Source organism: Aotus nancymaae, unplaced genomic scaffold (assembly GCF_030222135.1).
Source record: "Aotus nancymaae isolate 86718 unplaced genomic scaffold, 86718_ANA_hifiasm-v0.15.2.pri h1tg000089l, whole genome shotgun sequence".
Classification (NCBI taxonomy): Eukaryota; Metazoa; Chordata; class Mammalia; order Primates; family Aotidae; genus Aotus; species Aotus nancymaae.
In genome coordinates, this window is record NW_026988504.1 from 4598320 (window position 1) to 4615944 (window position 17625).

A 17625-nucleotide genomic window follows, 5' to 3' on the forward strand; every position below is an offset into this window, starting at 1 on the left:
TCTGACTACACTAGGTGGTCAATTTATATCTCGTATAAATAGAATCCCGCAATATTGGATCTCTTATGTCGGACTCATTTCGATCGGCATAATGTCTTCGTGTTGTAAGCAGCCAGGTGTTTAAGCTTTTTCTTGTGGGCTGGGTGCAGTGGCTCAGCTGTAATCCCAGCACTTCCGGAGGCTGAGACAGGTGGGTCAGCTGAGGTCAACCTGGTTTTTGTTTTTGTTTTTGGCTCAAACCAGCAGTCCCCAACCCTTTTGGCACCAGGGACCAGTTTTGCGGAAGCAATTTTTTTCCATGGACGGGCAGGGATGGGGGATGGTTTCAAGATGATTCAAGTGCATGACATGTATTGTGCACTTTTTCTATTACTATAACTTTGTAACATAGAATGAAATAATGATACAGCTCACCATCATGTAGAATCAGCAGGAGCTCTGAGTTTGTTTTCCTGCAACTCGACAGGCCCATCTGGGGCAGTGGGAGACTATGACAGATCATCAGTCATTAGATTCCCATTAGATCCCTCGCATGCGCAGTTCACAGTAGGGTTTGTGTTCCTCTGACGATCTAATGCCAGCCGCTGATCTGACAGGAGGTGGAGCTCGGGCGGGAACGCGCATGATGGGGAGTGGCTGTAAGTACACATGAAGCTCCGTTTGTCCACTTCCTGCCGTGTGGCCCAGACAGGGCACCACGTGTGGCCCCGGGGGTTGAGGACCCGGGCTTAAACAACAGAAAAGAACTGTGTCACAGTTCTGGAGGCCAGAGTCTGAGATCCAGGTGTCTGCAGGGTCGATCCCTTCTGAGGCTGTGAGGGGCCCCCTTCCAGGCTCTCCTCTGGCCTTTACTGCTTTTCTTTTTCTTTTTCTTTTTATTTATTTATTTTTATTTATTTATTTATTTATTTTTATTACTTTTCAGGTTTTGGGGTACATGTGAAGAACATGCAAGACTGTTGCATAGGTACACACATGGCAGTGTGATTTGCTGCCTTCCTCCCCATCACCTATATCTGGCATTTCTCCCCATGCTATCTCTCCCCAACTCCCTACCCACCACTGTCCCTCCCCTGTTTCCCCCCAACAGGCCCCAGTGTGTGATGCTCCCCTCCCTGTGTCCATGTGTTCTCATTGTTCAACACCCGCCTATGAGTGAGAACATGCGGTGTTTGATTTTCTGTTCTTGTGTCAGTTTGCTGAGAATGATGGTTTCCAGGTTCATCCATGTCCCTACAAAGGACGCGAACTCATCGTTTTTGATGGCTGCGTAATATTCCATGGTGTGTATGTGCCACATTTTCCCTGTCCAGTCTATCATCTATGGGCATTTGGGTTGGTTCCAGGTCTTTGCTATTGTAAACTGTGCTGCAATGAACATTCGTGTGCATGTGTCCTTACAGTAGAACTGTATAGTGCTTAGCCCCTATACAAGTCAACATGGAGGACTTGCAGGTGGAGTGGGCGAGGACCAGTTCCTGGGGAGGAGAAAGCCTGGCCCTGGGGTCACAGATGGTGGTGTCACCCCATCCAGTCACTCTTGAGTTGTGCACACTGGACAGGTGGCCCCTGCAGCCTCTGTTCCATATTTGTGAAATGAAGGGGGCAGAGGGGGTGTGCAGGGTTCCGGCACATCATTCAGCACAGAGGGGTATTGGCCATAATCACAAGGAAGAAAAACCTTCTAAAGTTCCTTACCTGCCGGCTGGGCGTGGTGGCTCAAGTCTATAATCCCAGCACTTAGGGAGGCTGAGGTGGGTGGATCACCTGAGGTCAGGAGTTTGAGACCAGCCTGAACAACATGGAGAAACCTCATCTCTGCTAAAAATACAAAAATTAGCCAGGAATGGTGGCGCACTCCTGTAATCCCAGCTACTCAGGAGGCTGAGTCAGGAGAATCACTTGAACTCAGGAGGCGGAGGGTGCAGTGAGCCGAGATTGCACCACTGCACTCCAGCATGGGTGACAGAGTGAGACTCCATCTCAGAAGAAAAAACAAAGAGTTCCTTACCAGCCATGCCCAGCCCCAGGGCGTTCACCAGGTTGGCAATTATCTAACCACCCCCAATAACCCAGAGTCAGCGACACCTGTTACCTGCATCCCAGCGCTGTGGGACTAAGGCGCAGGCAGGTTCGGTGACTCACACAGGTCACCTGGGTGGTGGGCAGGAGAGCAGGAGCCGCAGCCACCAGGCTCACTGCCTCCTGGGCCCACTCCTGACTAGAACCATGCTCCTGTGTTCACTATTGACCAGGGTGTCCCTTCCACATCCACTCACACCCGGGGTCCCCGAGGGTCCCACTCCTCTGAGGATCCCTCTGCAGCGTCCACTCACAACCAGAAGCCGAATGACTTGGTTCTTCCAAATGACCTTTGGAGTGACCGATTGTTCTGCTTTCTTCTGCAGACTCGATGGACAGTATCAGACCAAACCTGAGCCCTGTTTTTCAGATCTGGGGATGAATTCCTTAGCACAGATGGAACCGTGAACTTCCAGGATCAACTGCCAGGAAGGAAATACCTCAGGTAACACTGCTGCCTGCCTGTTGGTGACGCGGGGACAGCCAGTGCCCCGTGGTCATATCCACCTGATGATTAGACCCGGGAGGAATTTGGCCAAAACAGCAAGTCTTAAGGTTTGTTTGGAAATGATCAGGCCAAGCAAGGCCGGAGACTGGAAATTGTATTTCCGGATCTTGATTCAGATTCTTTTCTTTATGATTCATAAAATTAAACAGATGGGCTGGGCGTGGTGGCTCACACCGATAATCCCAGCACTTTGGGAGGCTGAGGCAGATGGATCAAGAGGTCAGGACTTGAAGACCAGCCTGGCCAAGATGGTGAAACCCTGTCTCTACAAAAAATGCAAAAAAAAATTAGCCAGGCATGGTGGCCCATGCCTGTAATCCCAGCTACTCAGGAGGCTGAGGCAGAGAATTACTTGAACCCAGGAGGCGGAGGTTGCAGTGAGCCGAGATTGCACCACTGCACTCCAGCCTGGGCAACAGAGCAAGACTCTGTCTCAAAAAAAAAAAAAAAATTAAACAGACAAAAATTCACATTTGAATTCCAAAAATTCTTACTATTCCTTTTTATTTTTATTTTTATTTTTTTGAGACAGGCTTGCTCTGTTGCCCAGGCAGGAGTTCAGTGGCATGATCTTGGCTCACTGTAGCCTCGAACTCACAGGCTTAGGTGATCCTCACACCTCAGCCTCCTAAGCAGCTGGGACTACAGGCATGTGCTACCACACCAGGCTAATTTAAAAAAAAAAAAAAAACCTTTAGTGGAAATGAGGTCTTGCTATGTTGCCCAGGCTTGAACAATCCACCACCCCAGTCTCCCAAAGTGCTGAGATTATAGGCATGAGCCACTGCGTCCAGCCTCGGAAATTCTGACTATTCCTCAAAAGCTCTCATCATTGTATAGTGTCTTACCTTTTCCCCTTTTATTCAAAATATTCTAGAATATTCCAAATCTCTGCCCATGGAACTGCCTTGTGTTTTTTGTTTGTTTGTTTTTGCTTTTGAGATGGAGTCTTGTTCTGTTGCCCAGGCTGGAGTCCAGTGGTGCAATCTCGGCTAACTGTAACCTCCACCTCCCTGGTTTAAGCAATTCCTGTGCCTCAGCCTCTCAAGTAGCTGGAATTACAGGCGCACACCATCATGCCCAGCTAATTTTTTGTATTTTTAGTAGAGGCGGAGTTTCACCGTGTTGGCCAGACTGGTCTCGAACTCCTGACCCGCCTCAGCCTCCCAAAGCAAGAGATTACACATCTCGCTGCCTTGTGTCTTTTTAAAAGAGGCTGTGGTGTCCTTATCATCCGGGTGATAAGGACACTCAGACTGTCCGCTCAGATACGTGGGACTCTCTGCCCCGGTCCTTGGCGTTCTGATGGGGTCAGCTTCCTGGGGCTCCTGGAACAAATGTCCGTGCATTGGTCAGCTGAGAGCAACAGCAGCTGATTCTCTCACGTCTTGGAGATCAGAAGGCCAAGATGGAGGTGTCACAGGGCTACGCTCTCTCTGAAGGTTCCCAGGGAGGGTCCTACCTGCCTCTTCCAGCCTCTGGTGGCCCCAGGTGTTCCCTGGCATGTGGCAACGTCACTCCAGTCTCTGCTCCATCCCACATGAACTTCACTGTGTCCGCATCTCAAGTCTCCTTCTGCCTTTCTCTGATAAGGACCCCAGTCATTGGATATAGGGCATGGCCTAAATCTCATAATCTCATCTCAAAGTCCTTCATTACGTCTGCAAGGATCTTTTCCCAAGGATTCACAGGTACTAGGGGTTAGGACTTGGACATAGCTTTTTTAAAAAATAACCTTATTGACATAATTTACATACCATGTAATTCATCCATTTAAAGTATGCAATTCAATGGGTTTGAGTATATCATGAATTTCTTAAAATTGTGGTAAAATACATGTAATATAAAATATGCCATTTTAACATATTTTAAGTGTATGGACATGACTTTTGGGGGTACAGCCCACTGCAGGGATGGTTGGCTCATGCAGGGAGCAGTCCGGCCTTGGGCTTTTCCAGCCACAGCCTCAGAGCTCATGCCTGGAGTTCCTCTGCCCAAGCCAAAGCCCCGTCCCTGGGCTACTGCTCCGCCAGGGGGTTCCCGGAAAGGCTGGCCCCCCATTCCAGTGAAGGAGTCCCCTGCTTCTCTGCATGGCCACCGTTCACATCCTCCGCAGCACCCATCACAGCTCACACCTACCTGCCTCTGTTTGCACACCTGAAGATACTGTTTTCCTCCAAGATACCCCACCAGGTACTCTTCCCAATGTAGGTCTTCCCTGTCTCCTCAGTTCAGCGCATGACAGAGTGCAGCAGTCCTGTGGGATTTTGGAAGGAGGACAGTGAACTTGAAGGCCTGGCTGGTGTGGTGGGAGGTGGGAGAAGAGCCTTGGGTAGTGCTGGTTTCTCCACTGAGAGGAAATTCACATAACATAAACTAAGCATTGTTAAGTGCACAACTCAGTGTCATTTGGTGTATTCACAGTGTTGTGCAGCCATCAGCTCTTTTCCAGTTTCAAAACGTTTTCATCACATCATAAAAATACCCTGCTCTGGCTAGGTGAGGTGGCTCACGCCTGTAATCACAGCACTTTGGGAGGCTGAGGCAGGCTGATCACTTGAGATCAGGAGTTCAAGACCAGCCTGGCCAACGTGTGAAACCTTGTCTCTACTAAAAATACAAAAATTAGTGGCCCATGCCTGTAATCCCAGCTACTTGGGAGGCTGAGGCAGGAAAATTGCTTGAACCCGGGAGGTGGAGGTTACAGTGTCAAGATCAAGCAACTGTTCTCTACCCTGGGTGACAGAGCGAGACTCCATCTCAAAAAAAAAAAGTAAAAACGTAAAAACACCCTGTTCCCGTTAAACACAGCCAGTGCTCCGTGTCCACAGGTTCCACATCCACAGATTCAGCCAAATGTGGACTGAAAATATTAGGGAAAAAAATAACAATACCACAGTGAAAAATAATAGAAATAAAAAACTATACTGTGTAACAACTATTTATATAACATTTACACTGCATTAGGTATCCTAAGTAACCTTGACATGATTTAAAGTGTGTGGGAGGATGCGCAGGGGTTATATGCAAATACTACGGTATTTTATATCAGGGACTGGAGCAACTGTGGCCTGTGGTATCCTCAGGGGTCTTGGAACCCATCCCTCATGGATAGCAAGAGATGACGGTAGCCCCTCCCCCTTCCTCCCCTCTCCTATCCCCTGCTAACCACCAGTCCCTGTCTGTCTCTACAGATTTGCCTCTTCTAGATTTAGCCCCTAAAAGGAACCATGTACTATGTGGCTTTTTGTGTCTGATTTCTTTGACTTACATCGTGTTTTCAAGGCTTATGAAAATAATGGTTTTCAAGTTTATGCAAATCGTAACGTATCAGAACGTCACTCCTTTTTCTGGCTGAGTAGTGGCCACGTTTCGTTTATCTGTGCATCTGTTCACGGGCATTTGGACGGTTCCTGCCTTTCCGCGACTGTGAATGATGCTGGACGTTGAGTGCATGTCTTTGTGTGGACATATGTTTTCACTTCTCTGGGTGCATATTGGGATTTTGTGTTTATCACGCTGTGAAGATTCCAGGATGTCCATGCTTTGGGTACAGGGACATGGACACTTGCATTTTTTTTTTTTTCAGAGCCATCCCCAATGCAGGACGTGGCGATGACTTCCATGGGACAAATGTCTGCTTGGAAATCAGTGTTTTTCGGTACCTTTTGACAGAGCAGGAGTTTCTCAACATTTCCCAGACAAAGACAGAGGTAAGTGTCAGATACAGAGCTCGGAGATGGAAGCTCAGCCCTGTGCGTGACGGGGATGGGGATTTACCGAGAGAGGACAGCACCCAGCCCGAGCCTGGGAGTTTGGTTGTTGGGTGGCAGAACTCGTCTGAGATGTGCCATTCTGGTGTGTCCTGGATCCAGATTTGGGGCAGGCTGGGGTGGCTTCAGCTGTGGTCACCTGCAGCCTGTTTCCTCGAGTCCCCAGCCCTATCAGCCATATAAATTTTGTACCAAAAGGTGAGGCACAGTTGAAACATTTGGAAACCCCCAGGATAATGCATGGAGCCTGGGGCAGCCTGGCGCAGCCTCTCAGGCCTAGACGCTCCCACTGGGCACCACATGGAGGTGTGTGATACCCACGGTTGTCACTAGGAAGACAGCACTCCAGTTGGGACTGTGAAGGGCAGATCGTGACCTTGGGCTTCTGTGCAAAGACGACACACTCCTATGTGTGACCTTGTCCTCAAATGCATTGAGGTTTAGCATAATGTTTTGGTTTTTTTTTTTTTTTGAGATGATGGTGTCTCGCTCTGACACCAGGCTGGAGTGCAGTGGCGAAATCTCGGCTCACTGCAACCTCCACCTCCCAGTTCAAGTGATTCTTCCACCTCAGCCTCCTTGCAAACATTATGCTTAGTGCAAGAAGCCAGGCATAAAAGGCCACGTATTATACAATTCTGTGTTGGCCAGACTGGTCTCAAACTCCTGACCTCAGGTGATCTGCTCGCCTTGGCCTCCCAAAATGGTGAGATTACAGGCGTGAGCCACCGCACCTGGCCAGGATGTTTTAAGGATGACTAATAGTCGTGTGTATGTAAAACAGACCACACTTTGTTCATCCGTCCATCTGTTGATGGACACCTGGTTTGCTTCCATCTTTCAGCTACTGTGAATAATGATGCTGTGAGCATATGTGTACCAATTTTTGTTTGAGCACCAGTTTCCAGTTATTTTGGGTGTATACCTAGGAGCAGAATTGCTGGGTCATACGGTAATTCTATGTGTAACTTTTTAAGGAACAACCAATCTTCATAACAGCAGCTGCACCATTTTTCATTCCCACCAGCAATGTATGAACACTCTAATTTCTCCACATCCTCACCAATTGCTGTTAATTTCAGCTTCCTTTTTAAAAATTATAGTTAGCCTAGAGGTTGTAAAGAGGTATCTCCTTGCCGTTTGGATTTGCGTTTTCTTAATGACTGGCAATGGGGGGCGTCTTCTCATGTGCTTAGTGACCATTTGTGTATCTTCCTTGGAGAAAGATGTTAGGTCCTTTGATCGTTTTTAAATTGGGTTGTTTGTCTTTGCTATTGATTTGTAAGAATTCTTGTATATTCCAGATGCTAGATCCTCATCAGACAGAGGATTTGCAAACGTTTCTCCCACTCTGTGGCTGTCTTTTCACTTTCTTGATAACGCCCTTTGATGCACAGACACATTTCTCAAGTGATTTTATTCCCACAAAGCTAAAAATTACCATTTCTCATACCTCACTTTTCTGACAAAATCCTGCTGAAAACTTTAACAAGTATTATTGAAGTCTGGTTTGAGCCTTTCCCCCAATAAAACACACAGTCCTCAAGGCTAAGCTGAATTAACAACCAGTCAAAGCTAACTTTTTCGCCTTCCGCTGAACAGTCAGCTCTTTGCCTTCTTTGACGTTGGTGCTATCAATTTTAGTCACTTGGTGCATTATCGTGACTTTTAACATTTTTTTTCTTTCTTTTTTTTGAGATGGAGTTTTGATCTTGTTGCCCAGGCTGGAGTGCAATGGCGCAATCTTGGCTCACTACAAACTCCGCCTCCTGAGTTCAGGCGATTCTCCTGCCTCAGCTTCCCAAGTAGCTGGGACTACAGGCACATGCCACCATGCCTGCCAAATTTTTTTCATATTTTCAGTAGAGATGGGGTTTCACCGTGTTAACCAGGATGATCTTGATCTCCTGACCTCGTGATCCGCCTGCCTCGGCCTCCCAAAGAACATTTTTTTCTTTATTTTTCTGCTTGTTTGTTAACTAAATACTTGAACCTCTGCACACACTGGCACTGCTGGGGGAAGAGAGGGAGGTGTGAAGAGCTCTGCAATGGCATTGCCACCCAAAGGCAGTGTGACTGCATGTGACCAAATATGTCACTGGCTGTCAGGCAATGAAGTGGTCCAGCGGAGTCACGGGGGTGGGCACGATGGTTCCAAGTAACCAGAGCTGGATGCACACGAACCTGCACACACTCCTTAGCCCATGTAACTTTTTCCTACTGTAAAACTCAAGGCATAGGTAAAATAGTCACTGATAACTTGAGGAAAGGTGAGGTCCCTGTTAGGCTTATGGTGCCTTCAGGGTGGGCTGACTTCATAATGATCAAGCTAGACCTCCACTCTCTTCCTGGGCAAAGAGCTGGCCCAGCACTCAAGTCGGGAGCTCTTTACGGATATTGATCTCTGCTCTGGAGACGAGCTGAGGACCAGACTGGACTCATGAGTTGTGGGGCTGCTGGGGTTAAACGGGAAGAGAGTGTGCTGCTGGGGGCTGCCTGGGGGCTGCCTGGGGACTGCCTGGGGAGCTTGATGAGGGAGCAGTTCTCTGAGTGGGAGACTTGTTACTTGCACATCGAGCCTTCAGTGATTGTGACATTTTGCGCCATGTCACAGCCTCCTGGGGCCTACAGAAAGGAGCTGGAGGTGCCTAGTGCAGGTGAGAGGCCTCCTTTATTGAGGTGAGATCCCTGGATGCTGGCAGGAAGGAAGGCTGAGCAAGGGTGGGGGAAACACTGCCTCCCTGGAATAGAAGACGCCTTGGCAGCCCTGGGTGCAGGAAGGCCGGCCCTGCCTGTGCTGCCTGTCTGCCCTCCATGGCTCTGCTTGTTAAAGTAGGAAGTCAGGCAGACATGAGTGGCACCCGCCACCCCAGGAATGTCAGGTGACCGTCAGGTGATGGTTAGGCAGTTGTTAAACTGCCTCTCTGAAATGATAACTGGGTGCAGCCCAGGCCAGGGGAAGATAGTCTCCTAGTAAATACAAACACCAGGCTGGGTGTGGTGGCTGATGCCTGTAATCCAAGCACTTTGGAGGCCAAGGCGGGGGGATCACCTGAGGTCGGGAGTTCAAGACCAGCCTGACCAACATGGTGAAACCCCGTCTTTAAAAATATATATATATAATATATATATATGAAAATAAATAAATAAAAAACACCTGAAACTGGTGATCAGCAGCTTCCCAATAAGCCCTCGAGCTGGGCGAGTGAGCTCCTGTGCGCACTGAGAGGCAAAATGGCGATGTACGGACTTCCGCTGGGGGCGTTCCACCGGTAAAGGAAAATCGCCCCTAGAGAGCATGCGCACAACCTCAGCAAACGCGCTCCGCCTGCAGTCACCTTCCTGAGTGCCGACCAGCATCGCTGCATGGGGCAACCGCCTGGCCCAAGGGAAGAACTGCAGGATACCAGAGAAGGAGCTTGGAGATAATCCAGCCAACTTATTTCACAGACAGGACACCGAGGCACAGAGTGATGGGGTCCCTTTCTGGGCACACTGAGCTAGCCTGTTTTAGGGCAGGTTTGAGAGCTGAGTGGACTGCCGTGCCTCTGGTCCTGTCCCCGGATTTCCCGCAGGGCCCGGCTGGAGCTGGCATGTGTCGCGTCTTCTCTTTTCTCTCCACCTTGCCACGTTGGTCTCTTCACTGTTAATGTCTTAAGGGGAAGGGAAAAGCCATGAATTCCCTTTCCTTTTTTAATTTTTTAGATGGGAGTCTCGCTCTGTGGCCCAGGCTGGAGTGTAATGGCGCCATCTCAGCTCACGGCAACCTCCGCCTCCTGGTTTCAAGAGATTCCCCTGCCTCAGCCTCTTAAGTAGCTGGGACTGCAGGCACCCACTACCATGCCCGGCTAATTTTTTTGTATTTTTAATAGAGACGGGTTTCACCATGTTGCCCTTTCCTTTTTTCTCGTGTCTTGGCATCCCTTTTCACAAAGATGCTGAGAGTTGGGCTCTGGTCCTGTGGCAGGGTCCCCAGCCCATACGGAGGCCCGATGCTGCGACTGGCATTGACTTCACCAGGCTCTGGACCTGTCTTTGGCCGTCGGCTGCCAAGGACCAGCAGAAGACATGTTCCAGGTAAATGCGGAGGACCATGCTGGCTGCAGAGCACTCGGAAAGTAAAAAATGGAACTTCTGATGCCACCATAGAAGAGTGCTGTTGGCAGTTATATTTGGATAAACAGAAGTTTGAGGGTTCGTTTTGTTTTGTTTTGTTTTTGAGATAGAGCCTTGCTCTGTAGCCCAGGCTGGAGTGCAGTGGCGCAATCTCGGCTCACTGCAACCTCCACCTCCCTGGTCCTGGTTCAAGCAGTTCTCCTACCTCAGCCTCCAGAGTAGCTGGATTACAGGCATGAGCCACCATGCCCAACTAATTTTTGTATTTTTTAGTAGAGATGGGGTTTCACCATGTTGGCCAGTCTGTTCTTGAACTCCAGACCTCATGATCCGCCCACCTCGACCTCCCAAAGTGCTGGGATTACAGGCATAAGCCACCATGACCGGCCAGAAGTTCAAGATTTTGATGGTTTTCTGGTATTCTGACCAAGTCAAAAGTTGGCCCACGTGACTAATACAATCTGTATCTGTCAGGATTTAACCAGAGAAACAGAACCAGCAGGAGACATAGGCTATACATGCAGATCGATTGCAGGGAACTGGCTTCTGTGGTTGTAGGAGCTGGCTAGACACATCAGAATTCATGGGGCCAGCCGTCAGGAAGGGCAGCCTGGGACTCCTGGGCACGGGCTGATGCTGCTGGCTGAGTTTCCCCACAGCAGAAAAAAATCCCATCCGAAGCCAGCAGCTTTGGCCAGTAGTAGATGCCCCGTCCATAAAGGGCACGGGGTGGTGTGGTAGGCACCGTTCCCGGGGGACAGAGTGTGGTGACTGTCCCCATTCCCCCAGGGAAGTGCATGCAGGGGCACAAGGATGGGGCAGATTCCAAGAAGGCCTTGGCCCCCCTTCCTCCCCAGCCCTTCTGCCTGAGGCTCCTTTGTGGCTGAACCCTGCCTGGCCACACACAGCGTCCTGCACGCCCGTTTTCTTGGGTTGGAAATCTTAGAAATACAGATTTCCTGCGTCCCAGTTCTTTGGACTTCCTTTTGCTCGCTGGCCTGCTCCTTCTCTAACTGTCCGGTAAGGACACGTTTTGATTTTGTTTCTAATTTCCAGTCCATCATGGGACCCACACTTTTGTAAACCACGATAAAGATGAACTACCGGAAACATGATGAAGCGCTTAGACGACGTGGCAAAGCGAAGTGGCTGCCAGAGCTCCTAGACACTCGCTCTCAAACTCCACACTCGGCGAGGCTCAGAACGGCCAGTTCCCGGACTGTCCCTGGAGCACAGGCCGTGCACCCTCCCCCGCCGCCACCGCATGATTAACGGAGGAGTTCCGTGAGTATTTCCTGAGTATGCTGCACGCTGTCGTAGCCCGCGGAATTAACCTAGTACCCAAGAGGTGCTTTTTCTAACCCTCTCCTTCCAGCCTCCACCTTCAAGTAGGACCCAGTGTCTGCTGTCCCCCTCTTTGTGTCCGTGTGCCAAGTAAGTGAAAATGTACAGTATTTGGTTTTCTGTTCCTGAGTTAGTTTGCTGAGGATAATGGCCTCCAGCTCCACCCATGTTTCTGCAAAGGACAGGACCTCATTCTTTTTTTTTATTTTTTTTAAATGAATGAGAGGTTCTTAGGTTGCCCAGGCTGGCCTCGAATGCGTAGCCTCGCCTCCTCAAGCGCCAGGACAACTGGCCTGAGCCACCTTGGCTCCCGATCTCATTCTTTTTTATGGCCGCATAATATTCCGTAGTGTATATATAGAACATTTTCTTTGTCCAGTTACCACTGGTGGGCATTTAGCTTGATTCCATGTCTTTGCTATTGTGACTAGTCCCCAATGAACATATGCGTGTATGTGTCTTTATGGTGGAACGATTTATATCCCGTTGGATATATACCCAGTAATGGGTGGAGGGAACACTCCTGCTTCCCACCCAGGGCCCTGGCGCTCAGAACCCCCAGAGCACTGCTATTTCAGCCCACTCAGAAAGCGGGCACCCAGATGTCATCTGTCCCTCAGCCAGGCTCCTTATGCCCAGGACACAAAGCTGGAAGGTTTTTGAAAGCCTCTTGCTGGCTTTGCCAGGATGGTCTGAGACCAACCAATTAGAATGAACAACAAGAAAATGTCTTCGTTGTCTTGACTTTAAGAAGAGAACAAACAGGTGCGAACCCACAGTGGCCCAGCCTGCCCTGTCTGACGGCGGCCTCTCCCCAGCAGCGCCATCTTCTCGTGGAAGTGGATGAAGACTTCCCAGATGAGAACAAGCAAAGGCTGTTGACTCAGAACTAGCTGGAGCAAAGAGTCGGCCACCAGGCTCACCCTGGGGAGGGACTCGGGCCTGGGGGATGGGCCTGCGAGCCAGCATCACCCCTGCTCAGATTTTGGAGTCCCTGGTGGGCAACTTGCGTGTGGGGAGAGGGAGTTGAGCCAAATGCCTCGGGCCCCCAGGCAGGTTTAGACGTCTCCAAGGGGGAGAAGCTTCCTTCGTCCCAGGCGTTCCTTCCATCATGGAAACAACCGTCATAACCAGCGTGGGAGACACTTGAGTGGAAGAAGAGCAGACAGAGCCCGCGACTTGGGGAGCCCCGTCCTCTCCCACATGCCTGCTCTTTTGTAAACACGCTTAGGTTTCAGAAACGAGTTCCCACAGCCCCCAGCCCAGGACCTCACAGGCAGTCGGGTGTGTTGAAGAAACAGTGATGAATGAGGGCAGCTCATAAACAGCGTCGTCTGTCTGGCAAATCCAGAGATGCAGATGCTATTAGATCAGCCTTGCTGCTGACAGCAGTCGGTTCTATTTGCCTTGCAGGGGAGACTTTTCGCTGTTTGCAGGTCGGAGCTGATGAACACTCAGTACTTTGCGTTACTAGGAATCGGAGAAAGGTGGACCCTGGACGTCCTTCAGCGCCAAGGCTGGTTGTGACGCTGCAGTCTCCCCTGGCCCGGACCTTCGCGGGTTCCTGCCGTGATGCCATTTCACCAAAGCTGTGTGTGACCTTGGCCAGGTGCCCCGCTAGGCGGGTTACTTCGCGGGTTCCTGCCGTGATGCCATTTCACCAAAGCCGTGTGTGACCTTGGCCGGGTGCCCCGTGAGATGGGTTACTTCACAGAGTTTCTCATTTTCCGGCATTAAAAGGACCAACGTCGGCTGGAAGAAGTGGCTCATGCCTGAAATCGCAGAACTTTGGGAGGCTGAGGTCGGAGGATTGCTTGAGCTCAGGAGTTTGAGACCAGCCTAGGCAACATAATGAGACCTCGTCTCTACAAAAGAATTTAAAACGTAGCCAGGCATGGTGGTGCACGCCTGTAGTCCCAGCTACTCAGGTGGCTAAGGTGGGAGGATTGCTTAAGCCCAGCAGGTCACGGCTGCAGTGAGCCATGATCACGCCCCTGCACTCCAGCCTGGGTGACAGAGTGAGACCCTGTCTTAAACAAATAATAATGATTTTTTTAAAAATCCAAAGTGTTAAAACACATGCACTAATAAAGAGACGCCCCCTGCCCCCCACACAGGCTTCGTGTGAGCAGTAAGGCTGTTTGTTCACCTGGGTGTGGGCGGGCGGAGTCCTAGGGCGGAGGGAGAGGGGTTGGTTTTTATAGGTTCGGGGTAAGCAGTGGAATGTAGTTACAGAAGTTACAACTTAGGGTGGTTTTTCGCAAGCTGGGAGGAGGTCGTAGGGTCGGGAGTCACGAGGTTAACCAAGGTGGGTTACAAAGTCCAATGGCTTTGTCACTTGAGGCTGGAATAAGAAACAGTAGAAGAATCTCAGGTTAGTTAGGCGCCGCGGAGGTTGATGGCTCCAGGAACTCATCTGGGGTGTAGGTGCAGGTCACAGACGTTACCACGCCGTTCATGGCGCGGTCAGTCAGCCTAAAAGACCTTACACAGAGCTCTAAGTTGTAACTTCAGCCTCTCATCTGCTGAAGACCTTCTCCCTCATCCTCATTCCCATCCCCATCTCTCCTCCCCAGCCCCAACCTGCACTCTCAGCTCAGGCCTGGCTGCTTGTCACTGAGAGGACTGGATGTAGACCGACTGTTTGTTTACAGCTTGTTCATCCATCGCTCCTTCTGTTCCCCTGTTTCTCTGCTTTCTTTCAGACTAGGAATTTTGTGACCTCATTTCATCTGCGTGGTTGTCTCCATGGCTATACTTTTGTGTTTCTTGGCAGTCATTCTGAAATTTACAGTAGATTCGCTTTCTGGCTTGAAGAGCTGGCACAGGAGGAAAGTGACTGTAAAAAATTAAATGTGTCGGTCGGGCGCGGTGGCTCAAGTCTGTAATCCCAGCACTTTGGGAGGCCGAGGCGGACGGATCACGAGGTCAAGAGATCGAGACCATCCTGGCCAACATGATGAAACCCTGTCTCTACTAAAAATACAAAAATTAGCTGGGCATGGTGGCATGTGCCTGTAGTCTCAGCTACTCGGGAGGCTGAGGCAGGAGAATCACTGGAACCCGGGAGACCAAGGTTGCAGTGAGCCGAGATGGTGCTATTGCACTCCAGCCTGGCAATGGAGTGAGACTCCATCTCAAAGAAAATAAAAATTAAATGTGTCTACTACGATGTTTGTAATTCACTGGAAAATCCCTCACCGTCATTCGTGTGATGTCACGTATGTGAGAAGCCTGAAGCTTTAACGTGACGAGTTAGTCATTGACTTCCTTGCACTGTCATCTGCACAGGCCAGGTGGTCACCTGGCGTTTTATCAGAAAGAACCACCCTCTCGAGGTGGTGACTACAAGGCCTGCTGTTGGCACCCCGTCTGCAACCGGCACTTTGCCAAAAAAAGTATCAAAAATAGTTTCTTTTCTGTTGTTGAAGACTGGCTAGTGAGCACCATGGGTACGCTGCAGCGTGGAGACCTTTCCAGCCCACGCACAGACAGGGTGCAAGCGTCCCCCCAGGCCTGCACCCTTCACCCCTTGCGGGGGCTGGGATAGGAGCCCTACGAGGTCCTTTGTCCACCAGGGGTACTGGGGGATTCCCACAGCACGATGCTGACCAGAGGCAGTGAGATCCTGCTGGGGGCCAGGCGCGGTGGCTCACACCTGTAATCCCAGCACTTTGAGAGGCCGAGGTGGGAGGATCACCTGAGGTAAGGGGTTTGAGACCAGCCTGGCCAACGTAGTGAAACCCTGTCTCTACAAAAAATTACAGGTGTTGTGGCAGGCTTACAGGTATCCCAGCTACTTGGGAGGCTGAGGCAGGAGAGTCGCTTGAACCTGGGAGGCCTGAGGTTGCAGGGAGCCGAGATCTCGCCACTGCACTCCAGCCTGATGACAGAGCAAGACTCCATCTCAAAAAAAAAAAAAAGAGATCCTGCTGGGTGCCCAGGTGCAGTTTCGGGGCACCTGTGGGACAGACTTCAGATGTCGGTCATGCTTGCAGGACATATGAGCGCTTGGCACCTGCTCTGCTGATTACTGTTTGCATAATAAATGCTATCTTGTCTGGTAGACTCTGCTCCGAGACTTGCTTCTGTGATCACCCAGCTGTGAGACAGGGGTAGGGGCTAGCTCTCCCCTCTTGGACATTTGGGTAGCTACCGTCATGAACAAAAAGAGCTTTCTAGTTGTGCACCATGAGGTCATGTCACAGCTTGCTGAATCCCAGCAAGACCCCATGGTTAGAGTGACATCATTCGCTCTGCTGATGACATCATGCCATTCACTGCTCATTCTCAGCTACCAATGATGCAATTGTTTTTCCCCTGAAATTTGACTATTAAGTTTCCATTTCTCTTCATGTCAGTCAGGTTTTCTTGTAAGCAGATGGTACTAGCCCTTGAAGATTTCTAAAGAAGTGACAAAGTGATTTAAAGTATACAAATACAGGAGCTTTTAATGGGGAAAGAGTTATATCATATTCGGCAACAAAAACAGCGTAACCGTAGAGATGCTTCCCAGCATCTGTTTCAAAATAGTGTGATCTACAGGAAGAATTTACGTCAACAGTGGTCACTTTCTCATTCACTGTTAAGATATTATCTTTGTATTATAGAAGTGGAGTGCATGTGCGCGCATGCGCGCCTGTGTGTGCATGTACGTGTGTGTGTGTGTGTGTGTGTGTGTGTGTGTGTGTTTTAATATCTTCTGGGTAGCAATTTGTTGACTAAAAGCTGCAAACATGTGAAGATAAAATTTAAAAGACCTAAATACATGGAGAGATGCCGTGCTTGGATCGGAAGACTCGGTGTTGTGAGGTGTCAGTTCTCCACAAGTTCATCTACAGATTTAGTGTAGGCCCAACAAACATCCCAGTAGACAATTTTTAAAAAATAGGAATTGACAATCTGATTCTAAAATTGTTATGGAAATGTGAAGAACCTAGGTTAACCAACACACCTTTGACAAGAACACAATCGCAAGACTTCTGCTACTGGATTTGCAACGCTCACTACAACGCTCCAGTAATCATGACACGGTGGTGTTGAAACCACCTTTGCAAAATTGTGACTGAGACAGCGAAACAGATCTGGCTTAACTGACTCCATTTTGCTTCTAACCTCCAAGCTGTCCTTCTTCATTCCTGGGCGTTAGGCTGAACTAACTTTGGGAGAAACTCAGTTTATCGTTTATAACGCCATGATTTATAGTTTAAAACAAAGATGATGGCAGCCCTTTCCCAAGGCAGACCTCCCGCCTGGGGACTAGATCGCCTTTGTAGGACTAACATTAGCCACAAGATTAGAAATGATGGTTTGGGAGTCATGTAGCTGGAGCTGACAAGATTCTGACCCTCCTTCAGCTGCTCCTAAGATCAGTGCTTCAGACATTTTGCAGACCCTGCTCTTGATGGAGCAGCTGGCACCACCCAGATCAATAAACTGGCCCATCTGATCTCGTGGCCCCCACCCAGGAACTGACTCAGCGCAAGAAGACAGCTCCGACTGTGGTTTCATCCCTGACCAACCAGCACTCCTGACTCACTGGCTTCCCCCCACCCACCAAGTTGCCCTTAAAAACTGCTCCCTGAATGTCTGGGGAGACTGATTTGAGTAATAGTAAAACTCCGGTCTCCTGCACAGCCAGCTCTGCATGAATTACTTTTTTTTTTTGAAATGGAGTCTAGCTCTGTCATCCAGGCTGGAGTGCAGTGGTACGATCTTGGCTCACTGCAACCTCCACCTCCCAGGTTCAAGTAATTCTCCTGCCTCAGCCTCTTGAGTAGCCGGGACTACAGGCACACACCA

The 17625-nt window shown here is 49.7% G+C and overlaps 1 long non-coding RNA gene across 1 annotated transcript; it reads left to right on the plus strand.

Annotated features, from left to right (window-relative positions):
* Positions 1 to 1181: 1181 nt before the first annotated feature.
* Positions 1182 to 13954, plus strand: LOC105718300 (uncharacterized). Its single transcript, XR_010339776.1, has 4 exons — positions 1182 to 1283; positions 2453 to 2527; positions 6180 to 6303; positions 11536 to 13954. It is a non-coding gene; the product is annotated as an uncharacterized LOC105718300 (long non-coding RNA).
* Positions 13955 to 17625: the final 3671 nt, after the last annotated feature.